The sequence below is a fragment of the Lactuca virosa genome, chromosome 9, assembly GCF_052849685.1.
Source record: "Lactuca virosa cultivar CGN04683 chromosome 9, Lactuca_virosa_CGN04683_v6, whole genome shotgun sequence".
In the NCBI taxonomy this organism is placed as follows: domain Eukaryota; kingdom Viridiplantae; phylum Streptophyta; class Magnoliopsida; order Asterales; family Asteraceae; genus Lactuca; species Lactuca virosa.
The window spans coordinates 293681669-293689820 of NC_136434.1; positions in this window are offsets into that span (position 1 = coordinate 293681669).

Consider the following 8152-nt stretch of genomic DNA (forward strand, 5'->3'; position numbering starts at 1 on the left):
GTAGGGTGTTATGTGGTTGCCTGTTATGTGTGCATGTTTGCTAGTGTAGGGGCATTCCAACCCGATGGTTGTGGGCCAGGAGTATTCCATCCAGGTGGGATGATTGGACTCGTAGTAGGTTGGCATTCCAACCCGATGGTTGAGGGGCCTGGGGTATTCCATCCCGAGGGATGATTGGACCCATAGTAGTAGTTATTGTATGTATAGGAAGTGGGGCATTCCAACCGGATGGTTGTGGGCCAGGAGTATTCCATCCCGGTAGGATGATTGGACTCATAGTATGTTGGCATTCCAACCCGATGGTTGAGGGGCCTGGGGTATTCCATCTTGCGAGATGATTGGACCCATAGTAGTTATTATTATACGTATAGGTGTATGGGCATTCCAACCCGATGGTTGTGGGTCGAGAGTATTCCATCCCGGTAGGATGATTGGGCTCGTAGTATGTAGGCATTCCAACGCGATGGTTGTGGGCCAGGGGTATTCCAACCGGAAGGTTGATTGGACCCATAGTAGTTCTTTGTTGCATGCGTATGTTTATGTGTGTATGGGTACTTTGGGGGAACTCACTAAGCTTTCGGGCTTACAGTTGCAGTTTATTGTTTCAGGTACTTCAGGAGATCGTGGCAAGGTGAAGGCATGATCGTACCGCTCCTCATGTTTTATGATTTATGTGATATGGTTCTGGGGGATACTCTGATGTCTAAACTATTTTGAAAACAAGATGTATGAACTTAATGGTTTTTGAATGAAATAAAATGCTTTGAATTGGTTGGAATTTTTGGGTGTTACAAGTTGGTATCAGAGCCTTGGTTTGAGTGAACTGTTGTGATGCTACAGGAATCCGTAGTACTCACTAGTCAGAGGTTGTTGTGATGCTACGGGAAGCCGTAGTACTCACTAGTCAGAGGTTGTTGTGATGCTACGGGAAGCCGTAGTACTCACTAGTCAGAGGTTGTTGTGATGCTACGGGAAGCCGTAGTACTCACTAGTCAGAGGTTGTTGTGATGGTACGGGAAGCCGTAGTACTCACTAGTCAGAGGTTGTTGTGATGCTACGGAAAGCCGTAGTACTCACCAGTCAGTGAGAGGTTGATGTGATGCTACGGGAAGACGTAGTGCACACAAGTCAGCGAGAAGTTGTCATGATAAAGTACTCTTTGATTAGAGCATGGCGCAGAAGAGTTTTAGGCATGGCATGGCCCTAATTTATGAGTTTTTGGGAACCTGGTGGCCGGACCAGGGGCGAGACTGGGGTCTCCTCAATGATAGGAAGTCATTATGTTCTGAGTAAGGTGTGGTCATCGCAATCTGAAAGAATGGGATAAGTGAGGTACTCATGGGTTGCGGGAAATGAGTTCTGAGTTGGGTGCTTCGTTGGGACGAGTGGTTCTAACTCTGGGTCGGACCAAACTCTCGAGTTTGAGTTTGGCTCTGGTGGTGCGTTGAATAGGTGAGATGAGATTCTGGATTCTGAGGTGGGTTCCATGTTGAGGAGTATTGTTTGTCATCTGATTTCTTAGACCTGTGTGGTTCAGTACTCGGGTACAGGAGGTACCGCAAGTTGCATGGAACGATAAGTAACAGATGACAGAGGTCGGGGTTGAGTCGATCTCCAGTTGGGGAGGTAGAATTCGCTTAGGGTTAAGCGAACTTCATTATTTGTGTGTCACATTGGGCCGATGTGGTTATAGTAAGAAGGAAACCATGGAGACGGTTGGGATAATGCAACAGATGACCCTGGAGGTTCAACTGTTGGGTCGAGATCAGTTCTGGTACTCAGTGTTAAAAAGGGATACGAGGGATGCAGCCGAGGCTTATGATTTTAGATGTCTGAGGACTTCTGAGCGAGCATGATTCTCTTGTGTCAGAGAACAGGATGTTGAAAGTTTATTGTTCGGATGGATTCTGATAGTAGTTCAGTGGATGAGCCCTGGTGGGATGTAAACCCTTTCGTTCCTTGGGGCGTGATTCGGACTGTTTTGGTACGTTGGTATGAGCGATCGATATCCGATTGTCGGATTTTGTTTTGTAAGAATCAGAGGAGCAGTGAGTTATCAGGGTTTGATGTTCGAAGAGCGAATATCATGGTGATAGCGTGAGTGGAGGGTCTGGCGGCAGGCCAGGCCACTAGAGTTTCCCGATTCTGGGAAGGTCAGAAAGGGGTATTTTAGCGACAGAGGGGCCGGTTTTGTTCCAAATTTGGAGTTCCTGGTCGGATCCAGGTATTCATGGAGAAAGATATCGTTTTGGTGTGAGGACCTCTCAGTGGTGCTTTTCGACTGTTTGGTTTCTATCTATGTAGTTGAGGAGCGATTTCGAGGGCGAAATCTATTTCAAGTGGGGGAGAATTATAACATCCGGATTTCCAGGCATGACAATTTGAGTATTCCTTTTGAGTTATGGGGAGGGACTCGACGAGTCGACGCCTAGACTCGTCGAGTAGGATCGCGATTTGCTGACTGGATTAATGATTGGACTCGACGAGTCGGCTTGGTGACTCGACGATTCTACGCTGGCGGCGGAAACCCTAAATCTCGGGGTCTGTGTCCTATTTAAAGGCCTTTATGGCCTTCATTTGCGGCCATTACACCCCTGAGAAACCCTAGAGAGCAGAGAGAACGTTTGTAGTGCAAGAGGAGGGCTAATTCATCATTATTTGGTGTGTTTTAGCAAAGGGAAGGGAGGATTTAGAGCTAGGCAGTCTTGTGGGACTCAAATCTTCCATCATTTGGTGCAGAGCTGCTGTGGGAGGTAAGGATTCATGTCCATTTTCATTGAGTAATAGATTTCATGAATCTAGGGCTTTTTCTCTTCTTTTTGGTAAGAGATCTAGTGTATGTGATGTCCCCTTGTGTCAATATCATCAGATCTGGACCTTTAGAGGTCCAGAGAGTCCCTATTCTCCAGCTTTATGTAGTCCTTTATGAGTTTGGGGCTTAGGTTATCATTTTAAGGGTTATTTTGGCATATAGAGGTGATAGTGTGATGCATGGACCTAAAGTTCGAACCTTTTCGTGATTATCATGCTTGGGAAGGTCAGATCTCTAGATTGGAGAAGCAGATCTGACCTCAGAAGGTCATTTGAGTGTGAGCATGGAAGCAACTCGCCGAGTTCATAAGTGGACTCGACGAGTCGAGTCGGGGTTGCCCCGCGAATCGTGACAGGAGGAACCCGTCGAGTGGAGGGATGACTCGACGTGCCAAGAGAGGCTGGAAGGATTTAGAGGACCCGCATGGACTCGCCGAGTCGCCCATGTGCACTCGACGAGTCGGGTCAAAGTTGACCGTTGACTTCTATTGACCTTAGGGTTTTGGTCAAGGCTGATTCAAGGGAGTTCATGGAGGGGTAGAATGGCCTTCTACCCAATCTTTAGAAATGGGGCTATGAGAGAATATTGATCGTGAATGTTATTTGTATAATAGGAGGAGGCTAGGTCGAGACGTTGAGCTCGAGAGTTTATCCGACTTCATTGAGGTGAGTCTTCTCACTATACTGTACCTGGAAGGGTACCTATGTGTGACCGGAAGGTCTTATATGCTATGAGATGTATGAGATGTATGTTGTTATGTGATATGTATGTGTTATGTATGTTATGTATGACAAGGACCGGAAGGTCAAGATGATATGGACCGGAAGGTCAAGAGGTTACGGACCGGAAGGTCGATACGGGTAGGACCGGAAGGTCGAACGGGATTCGGGAAAGAAGTCCCCTGAGACATTTGGATCAGAAGATCCCACAGAGATATGGCCTGGAAAGGCGTAGGTGTTGTATGTGGTATTCTGGGGAACTCACTAAGCATTTATGCTTACAGTTGTTGTGTTATGTGTTTCAGGTACTAGCGACGATCGCGGGAAGGCGCCGGCAGGATCCGTACACACTCATGGAGTTTATGTCTTGAGATTCTGGGATATGTTTTGTTGTGATAACATTGGATACATTATGTTTTGATACTTCCTTATGAATAAAAGTATGTTTTAAAATGAAAAATTGTTTTGGAAATTTACGTCGTTACAAGTTGGTATCTGCCCCTGCCGCCGTGCGAGCTACTGAGGTTCGGCCGGTGAAGGCCGAGGCATCGAAGGCTCGCGGGAGAGCCTTCCAGTTGACTGCGGAGGAGGTCCGCGCAGCGCCCGATGTCGTGGCTGGTATGTATTCTTTCATTTATTTATGCTGAGTTTGAGGTGTTGTGCTTATATTATGATATGCGTAGGTACTTTTCTTGTGAATTCTGTACCTGCTTTGGTGTTATTTGACTCGGGTGCGAGTCGGTCATTTTTTTCCTTAGTGTTTAGTCAGCACATCAGTATCCGACGAGAGGCGTTGAGTCGACCTCTGTGAGTTTCTATAGCTGACGAGCGAGCGGTGTATGCTACGGAAGTGGTTCGAGGATGTGTACTCGAGATCTTCGGTGTTGAGTTCCCGATAGATCTAGTCCCGATTGCAATGGGGGACATATGTGTCATAGTGGGCATGGATTGGTTGAGCCGATTTGGGGATGTTATAGACTGCGAGCGACAGTTGGTAACGATACGAGACCTTTGTGGGGGAGTACTTACGGTGTACGGCGAGGGTACCCGATGTGGGTCAGCGTTTTGTTCGGCTGCCAGAGCGAGACAGAGTTTACAGTAGGGCTGCAGCGGGTTTGTAGCCTATGTGATGGACACACAAGTGGCCGCTGGGAGGCCAAGTTTGATTGATGACGTTCCGATAGTGCGTGAGTTCCCGGATGTCTTTCCCGAGGAGTTGCCGGGTGTGCCTCCCGAGAGGCAGGTAGAGTTCCGCATCGATTTGGTTCCGGGGGCAGCGCCTATCGCCAAGGCGCCTTATCACCTTGCGCCGCCAGAGATGCAGGAGTTATCCTCGCAGCTTCAGGAGCTGCTGGGGAAGGGGTTTATTAGACCGAGTAGTTCCCCTTGGGGAGCGCCGATCCTTTTTGTCAAGAAAAAGGATGGTTCACACCGGATGTGCATTGATTACCGGGAGTTGAACAAGTTGACGGTCAAGAACCGTTACCCATTACCGAGGATCGACGATTTGTTCGATCAGTTGCAGGGAGCGTCTTGGTTCTCCAAGATTGATCTGAGGTCTGGATATCATCAGATGAGAGTGCGTGATGAGGATATCCAGAAGACAGCGTTCAGGACTCGTTATGGGCATTACGAGTTCGTGGTGATGCCTTTCGGGCTCACCAATGCACCGGCAGCGTTCATGGATCTCATGAACAGGGTGTGTAGGCCGATGCTGGATCGTTCGGTGATCGTGTTCATTGATGATATTTTGGTGTATTCGAGATCTAGAGAGCAGCACGAGGAGCATCTGAGAGAGATTCTCGGGGTATTGAGGTTGGAGAGGCTTTATGCCAAATTCTCCAAGTGCGAGTTCTGGTTACGGGAGGTCCAGTTCTTGGGGCATCTCGTCAACCAGAATGGGATTTTGGTCGATCCGGCCAAGATTGAGGCGGTTATGAGGTGGGAGGTGCCGAGATCACCCACCGAGATCAGGAGTTTTCTAGGATCGGCCGGCTATTATTGGAGATTTATCAGGGATTTCTCCAAGATCGTCGTGCCTCTCACCAGGTTGACCCGGAAGGGTGTTGCTTTTTCGTGGGGTCCGGAGCAGCAGACCTCGTTTGAGACACTTCGCCAGAGATTATGCGAAGCCCCAGTGTTAGCCCTCCCGGAAGGGATGGAGGATTTTGTGGTGTATTGTGACGCATCGATATCGGGGTTGGGTGCAATACTTATGTAGAGGGGGCATGTGATAGCGTATGCATCGAGGCAGCTGAAGCCTCATGAGACGAGGTATCCCACCCATGATCTGGAGTTGGGGGAAGTGGTGTTCGCCCTCAAGATCTGGCGTCACTATTTATATGGGGTTCGGTGTACCATATACACGGACCACAAGAGCTTGAAGTATTTGATGGATCAGCCCAATCTGAATATGCGCCAGAGGAGATGGTTGGACGTAGTAAAGGATTACGATTGTGAGATCCTGTACCACCCGGGCAAAGCTAATGTTGTAGTTGATGCCCTGAGCCGTAGGGCGGAGAGTGCCACGGTTCGAGACATTTGTATGCGACCGACAGTGATGACTCCGGTGTTGGACACCATTCGGGGGTGTGACAACCCGATATTTAAAGTCAATATAATGACCTAAAGTCAAGTATTATAATCTATTTTTGGAATCAATAGAAGTTAGCGTCAAAAATGAAGTGTTCTAAAATCTAAATTGGGTTGCATAAAATGATAGATATCGTGTCAAGGTTTCCAAAAATATAAAGAACACTCAAATCCGAGTCATAACGAAGAAGTTATGACCAATCAAAGATCCGCGTCAAAACCGGTAAAACACTGTTAAGCGTAAAAAGTGAAACTTCAATAAAATACTTTTTAGCCTTCGGTATCTAAACGAAAGTCGTAGATTACGTTAAACCGTGAGCATGCATAAAAAGAACGCCCAAATCTGACTTCGTATGAGGAAGTTATGATTTTTCGAAGTTTCGGATATAACGGTAGACAGTTAAAAACTCGAAATAGAGATCGAGCGATTTTTAGCCAACGCAACCTAAACGAGAATCGAAGGTCTCGTGAATAGTAGTACAACGGTGAAAAGACAGACGAAAACGGACGTCGGATGAAGAAGTTATGGATTTTTAACGGACTTTTCCTGTCCCGGCCTGTTAAAAATAAATAATTTAAAATAAATTCAAAACTAGCCGACGGAGTCTAAATGAAAGTTGTAGATTACATTCTCACCTATGTGTTCATATAAATAACGTCAAAAACAGAGCTCGTATGCGAAAGTTATGGATTTTACAAGTTTGAGGCACACAAACCAAGACGATTTACGCCCAGCGTACCCTCGTACGCCCAGCGTACCCTCGTACGCCCAGCGTACTCGGATGCTAGGTCTCGGTTCGTCCACGTCGCTCTAATGCTTCGTCCGAGGATGCGGTAATCCATGACGCATGCGAACGCGCCGCGTAACCTCGCTGGTACTCCCCGCGTACGCGAGGGTTCCAGCCCCTATAAAAGGGATGCGAGAGTTCCGGGTTTCTTTGCTCATTTTCTCTCGTTCTCTTGCGTTTTTACCTCGTTTTTCATGCAAGAAATATCCCGAAGTCCCGGTTTTCATATCCAAGTCCCGAAGGAAGATTTACGCTCCCGAGATTCCCTAGAATCCCGAGAAATCCGCTTCCTCCTGTCGAAGTTTTGCTCGATTATTGCCTTATCTTTTTCAACCCGCCTCTTCAACCAGGTGAGTTCATACCCCTACGTTTTTCCGAGTCTTTCATGTTTTCAGGGGGGGGATACAAGCAAAAGCACAAGTAATCTTGGGCTTAAAGTATATTATTTTGTTTAAGATAATTATACTTTCAATATACTTTGAACATGGAAAATAGTTTTTACCAAATGTGTTAAGAAATCAACTCGCAGAAACGGTTTTCAAAACTAAGACAACGAACTTATGAATCATGAAGTAAAAGATATCATTTTATAAAAGGATTCATGTTAATTACAAAAAGGGTTTTCAGCATTATTACTTGTAAATTTGTTAGCCTAAGTTGGAGACACGTCCTTGATAACACTCACCACCGAAACAGAGTGTAGGACTAACACATATGACCAGAATCTCTTGTAGGGAGAGTGTGACTGTTGTGTATAGATCTATACGGGATTGACAATCCCGCACCTAAACTGTTAGCTACAGTTAGACCGGCAGGTCTGGGGTGACAAAGTCATAAAGGATACTGGCCCCGATACGTGCCATATCAAGTTAATGCATGGTTATAAAACTCGCAATCTAGATAATAGCGATTTACTTACGTAATAATGGATCAAATGAACTAACCTCATAGTGATAATCAATTGATTACTAGGGAGTATTAATAATACCTTCCGGATTCAGTTCACCATGTTTTTATTAGTTTTAATTATGTAATAAGGCTAATGTACCTCACTGGGTGTAACCAGGGTTTTTAAAAGAAAACTGTTTTTATCATTATAAGTATGGTAGATACTTGTACACCTCAGTTTAGAACAGATAACCAACCATCAACTTTTAGGGAAAATATAGGATTTTCCCGGGATAACCCGGCTATTCAAAAACAGATTGTTTAACGTGTAACCAACGGATATTCATATTCAT